This window comes from Diuraphis noxia, unplaced genomic scaffold, assembly GCF_037042655.1.
Source record: "Diuraphis noxia isolate RWA-SAM2 unplaced genomic scaffold, SU_Dnox_SAM2 contig0001, whole genome shotgun sequence".
NCBI classification, from domain to species: Eukaryota; Metazoa; Arthropoda; class Insecta; order Hemiptera; family Aphididae; genus Diuraphis; species Diuraphis noxia.
The window spans coordinates 96,210,158-96,216,902 of NW_028301711.1; the positions used below are offsets into that span (position 1 = coordinate 96,210,158).

At 26.3% G+C, this 6,745-nt stretch overlaps 1 pseudogene; it reads left to right on the forward strand.

The window, feature by feature from the left end:
- Window positions 1–953: 953 nt before the first annotated feature.
- Window positions 954–6,341, forward strand: LOC107168378 (E3 SUMO-protein ligase KIAA1586-like; annotated as a pseudogene).
- The last annotated feature ends 404 nt before the right edge of the window (window positions 6,342–6,745 follow it).

Here is a 6,745-nt window from a genome sequence, read left to right on the forward strand (position 1 = left end):
GGATGCGTACACCTTTAGTAATCTGTAGAATCTGCTTGTCGAAAACTCCTCAATCCACAATGCTATTTCTTACTACAACATTGTTATTTAGATTCATGTCTGGAAATCTCAGGTATGTACATAAGCACAATGAAACGAGAGAAACTATTATTGCACAGAAATTTATGAAACAACGGTTGATAAACGCTAAAACAATGACAAATTATATATTATTTTAAACAAAATATTAAATTCAATGGACAGTGAAACTTACAGTCTCTTGTCTGTATGATACCAACTAAATAATAAGTTGCAATATGCCTATATTGTATGATTATCATGGTTGAAAAAAGCCTGAAAAAGATGAACCAAGATCTACAAATATTCTATTACTTTAATTCTTCATAGATCATGGATGTGAATTTTGTCAACTATATAGTTATTATTTGTGGTCGACATTATGGGATTATCATCGGAAACAGTGACACAGTGTTATCCTCAATCTGAGTCAAGATAATTATAAATACAATCAATAAGATAAACAATTTTCAAAACCAAACTACCAAAAGTAGATACCTAATATTATGTAGGATAGGTTGAATATCCACTTTGATGCATCAAAATGTTTTTTTTTTAAATTAAATTTATCAGTTATCGGTGTATCACAATATCACAAAGGTATTTTATTTAATGATGATATTAATTAAATACAAGAATTAAAATATACATACATAGTAAGTTATATATCTTGTAAGTGCTTAATACAATATACCATCACTATGGAGTCCAGTGGTGTAGTGGAGGGTACACGGGGGTACACGGCGTGTACCCACCTCCTAATTTTATAATTATGCGTGTACCTTTAACGAAAATCGTAGTACGCGGGTACACGGAACATAAATAAGATGAATTAACGTTACCCATCAAATAATATATATATTTATTAAATTTTGATATTTAATAAGTAAAAAAAGATGAGCGTAATTTGTTTATTTCACGGACTAAGAAAAGATCATAAAAGTCCATGGTTTACTTGTACCACGGCTATGGTAGTACACTAGTACTATCTTAAATCGTGTTGTACAGGGTCTTTTGTACACAAATCTATTTTTAAACCATTTGGTAACGTTTACAATATTGTTGTTTTGTCCAGTTATCAGTTATTGTTCCAAGTATTCATTACAATTCTATATAAACGTTTTGTCCCTAGTACTTTTTCACATTAGTATTATTATGGTAAGTTATGTTATTTTATAACTGTTACCACTTTATTACCAAAGAGAATATTAAACAGTATACACGTACATTTATATAAAATATAATATTATCTTGCACGTTATACATCGAATTTTTGTATAGTCGTGTCTCGTTTTCTTGTGTTCTTGTTTACTTAATATGGAGAAATTTCTCACAAAAACGACCAAGGTAAGACAATTTTTATTATTTATTGGTAGCATCATGTTTTTTTACGTAGGTAAGTCGCTAGTATCTACTGGACATAGTCTAATTTAAAAATGTCGAGGCTTTAAAAATATGATTGGATAAATATGATAGATGTAGTTATATCATGTATATTATATTTACAAATTTTTTTTTCAAATTTAATAATACAGTTTCTTATGTTTAGACTAAAGTTAGTCAAACTATTGAAATTAGTTTAGCTAAACCAAATATTGTGAAGACTAATAAAAATTCAGATGATGAAGATGATCCGTCACCAATGGCAAAGAAAAAATCTAAAATGGTAAGTTTTACCAAATTACTTTAAAACACTTTAATCAAAACTTTAATTGTTTAATTAATATAGGATAATAAATCAACCCATCCATTGATTTCAGAAGATGCTCAAAACTTAAATCAGGTATAAAGTAATAATACTTTTGTAAAGTAACAATAGGTACCTAGTTTAATTTATTATTTTTATGTGACCTGTGCTTTAGTTTATGTTTATATATTTTATCCACACTTGTAATTCTAGAATTTCTAAATTATCTATATTACTAATTTTTTTAATATTAAAAATTACAATGATAAAATATTAAATTAGAATTTAATAAAATGTATTAAAATTTAGTACAAAATATAAAATAATCAGGTATAAAGTAATAATACTTTTGTAAAGTAACAATAGGTACCTAGTTTAATTTATTATTTTTATGTGACCTGTGCTTTAGTTTATGTTTATATATTTTATCCACACTTGTAATTCTAGAATTTCTAAATTATCTATATTACTAATTTTTTTAATATTAAAAATTACAATGATAAAATATTAAATTAGAATTTAATAAAATGTATTAAAATTTAGTACAAAATATAAAATAATCAGGTATAAAGTAATAATACTTTTGTAAAGTAACAATAGGTAGTTTAATTTATTATTTTTTTGTGACCTGTGCATTCATTTATGTTTATAAAGTTTATCCACCATTGTAATTCTAGAATATCTAAATTATCTATATTACCTAATTTTTTTAATACTAAAAATAATTACAATAATCAAATATTAAATTAGAATTCAATAAAATGAGTTAATAAAATAGGTTAGGTTAATAAAATATCAAATAATCAAATTTAAGATTATTGAAACGTTTCAATTATTCAAAAAATTTTTAAGTTTTTAATTAATATTAATTTTTTGCATTTTATAGTATAATGTATGCTGTGTAGTATAAGTTTGCTGATAACTAGTTCTAAATTTATCATATCAATAACCAATGTATTTATTTTTTCAGATGTGCGACACTATTAACTGCATTACTAAAAGTTCAGTACCTTGGCCATCAGATTGGTCTTATGATCAATGGGTTGAAAAAAAGAATAAATACCCTTGGCTTATATGCAGTGATGGAAAAATTGGTTGTGAATATTGTAAGTCAGTAGATACATTAAAAACATTTAAAAGTAAAGGTGTTGAAATATCAAATGAATGGTGCTTAACAAAGATTGATGGTGGTTTAAATACAATTAAATCAACCAGATTGACTAATTTACGGCACAAAATTTTAAAACATAAAAAGTCTAAAGCACATATAGAAACTGAAAAAATTTCGCAACAAAAATCTTCTAATTTATTAAGTAAAGCTTTTCAAACTGGCCAATCTAATTTCTATGAAACAACACAAAAAATTTTTCGAACAGCTTACTATATTGCCAAGTATAATAGACCTTATGATGACCACTCAAAATTAATTGAATTACAGCATCTCAATGGACTTAACCTTGGTACTACATTGCATTCTAGGTACTCTAGTACAAAGATTATTTCACATATTGCAGATAAAATGAAAACTAAAATAGTTCAAAATATTATGGCAACTGCATCTAAAATATCTATTCTTATAGATGAATCCACTACTGTAAGTTCTTTATCAGGTATGGTGGTTTATGTTAAAGCATCAATATTAAGCTCAGAACCTATTTTTATATTTTTGGATTTGGTAGAATTAAAAAGTCAAACCGCTTCTAGTATTGTCAGTCAATTAGTAGAATGTCTTTATGCTTCTGGATTCACAGAAAATTTTTTGGTAGAACATTGGGTATCGTTTGTAACGGACGGAGCTAGTGTTCTCCTTGGAAAAAGAAATGGAGTGGCTGTGCGCTTGAAAGAAAAGTATCCCTTAATTTTTAGTTAGCATTGTCTTAATCATCGATTAGAGTTAGCAGTTGGTGATACATTAAAGGACATAACTGCTACCAACCATTTTAAGCATTTTTTAGATTCTTTATATTCCTTATACAGCAGATCTCCAAAAAACCAAATTGAATTAAAAGAACACTGTACAAGTTTAAATGAAATTTTTTTAAAAATTGGAAAAGTTCTTGACGTTCGCTGGGTAGCAAGTAGTTTTAGAACAATTAGTGTAATTTGGAAAATATATCCAGCATTATATAATCATCTTATTCAAGCTTCTCAAGATAAATTTCGTGATGGTAAAATTAAGTCTAAATACAGTGGGCTTAGTAAGCGTTTGGGAAGTATACAATTCTTGTTAGATTTAGCCTTAATGTGTGATGTTTTGAGATATCACAACTATCACTTGACTTACAAAAACAAGATATGTCTCTATTGCAGGCTGATGTACTAATAAGAAGAACAATACGAGTTATTGAGTCATTGAAAACTATGAATGGTAATTATTTTTCAGAAGCTGTTAAAGCAAAAGAAAAAATGATATTTAAAACTGTTGTTTTATCTAACAACGAAAAGATAACTTGTATAAATAAGAACCAGTTTATAACAAGTGTAGTAAATAATTTAAATATGAGACTTATACCAAATGAAGGTGAAGAAAAAATAATACTTGAAGACTTTCAAATATTTGATAAAAAATTATGGCCTACTGAAGTTGAGATACGCTTTGGTGAAAAAGAAATACAACGTATTTGTGACAGATTTTGTATTAATAAAGTAAAGACATTAAAAGGAATGCGAATCTATATTGATGACAATGATAATAATGATATAACTTTAATTGAAGAACTCAATGACATAAATATTTTAATCAAGACATTACCATGCTCAACAGCTGAGTGCGAACGTGGATTTAGTGTTATGAACAATATATGTACAGATCTTCGTTCAAGATTGTTAATAAACAACATTTCTTATTCAATGTTCATAAATATTAATGGTCCACCTTTACAAAGATGGAATCCTAGAGATTATGTCGAAAGTTGGTTAACCTCCCATAGAGATGCTGATGACAACAAATCAAGAAAAGTTAATACCAGCACTGCAACTGAAGATCCAAAATATAAACTATGGCAATTACTTTAACTATTTAAAAATGTATTTAAAATATTTCATAATATGTTAATAATTTATATTTTGTGTTAAATTATACAATTTTTAATTTTATCAAGTATTTTATTTTTAAACATTATTTATGGATCATGAGTTTAATTATCAATCATTCTGTAGTAGGTATTATTGTATATTATATTATAGACAACTGATAAATAGATAAAATAGTGGATACTTGTTCAATATGCTATCTACCCTGAGTATTTTGTCTACCATAATTTTATGTTGGTCGATGGCTTAATATGCTATTTATAAATGAAAATTGTGGTTTTGTTTACCAAATATGTTATAATCACTAGTAGAAAACATGAACGAGTACTAATTAGGGGGGTGTGGGGGGCGTAGCCCCCCACGTTTTATTTTACAATGTTTCAGGCGTGTACCCATAAAATTTTTTAGGACTACATCACTGCTATGGACTGGAAATGAAATGGCGTTTGGAAGAGATGTGACGAAAACTGGGCCGCTTAAGACTTATGGGTAGACTTGTGCAAAGAAGGAATTAGTAAGTTCATTTTAAATATTATTGTGACTGTTAGCTGCAGTAGTGCAATACTATGTAACAACAAATCTACAAACTTTTTTGGAAACAGAAATCAAGTTAATCTGTTTCCCAGCAAAATTCAAACAAATCTATTTTTTCAGAACGATTAAAGAATTTAATTATTAATTATAATGATATCATACAAATAAAAAATATTTATTATAAATTTACTATACAATTAAAAAGTGTTAGTTACGAGGTATTGCAGTTACAATATTGTGATATTTAGCGTTCATGTGTTAACTGTATTATTATGTAGGTCAGGATTGGTCCAACCCGCGACCAAAAGGCCAAATGCAGCTCTCAAGCTTATAGTTAGGTTAAGTAATATATTTAATAATTTAAGTGTTATAAGTTTGTTGAATCAAAAAAAAAATCTAATCTATACATATTCTACAATGTAATAATTTATGTATTGTATTATAATATTATTATTATAATATGTTTTTTTATAAAATAAAATATAAACAAAAATAAATTTTATTTTGGTGACTCCCCTAGTGTTTATAAATTTGTTAATTGGTCTACCAACTACAAAAGTTTGGGCCACCCTCATGTAGATACTAATGATACTATGTGATTTGACTTTCATTAACGATTAACCTAAACATGGCTACAAATATAAGCAATGATGGAGGGCAAAATGTAAAAAAGTATATTAGTATCATGAAATATAATTAAAACTATCAAAAAACTAGATACAAAGTTACAATTTATTGTGTTTTATATTCATCAAAACAATGAATATTGAATCAATCATCATTTGCATTCATTCACATGAAGATATAGAAATTGATTGTGTAATCAACGATTGATTGCAAATAAACTGATTAAATAACATTTTAACATAAGCCAATAATTATAACTTAATATAACGTATAAAGTATTTCAATATTTTAATTTATATTTCGTGTTACTAATAAACTTTTTTTCTATTTATTTAATTTATTGTTGGTATATTAGCCCATGTGGGTTCAAGATGAATCTAAACCTTTCCTATTCGAAGTATAAGATATTTATTTTTACAACAATTATAAAAAAATATGATAAAAGTTAATATTGATCAAGTTATTATATAAATATTGTGCAAGTCCATTTATGGATCATTAAATTTAAAATTCTAATTAAAAAAAAAATTGTTTCTATAAGCCTATATAAATAATTAAAAAAATTTACTAAGAGTTTTTATTTATTTATGGTTTGGAATGCTTTCAATTTGTAAATCTATAAATTACTTTGGAACCTCATTTCCTGTAGCAAAATGTAAATGATTTGTTGAGTATAATTTTATGTATTGCTTAAAGTGAGTTCATGTCCTTACCCCAAAAAAAATCATTTATAATTATAATTATACAGATATACAGTCAAGTGTGGATAACACAAAGTTGAAGGGGGATAAAAATTCGCTTCAAAAT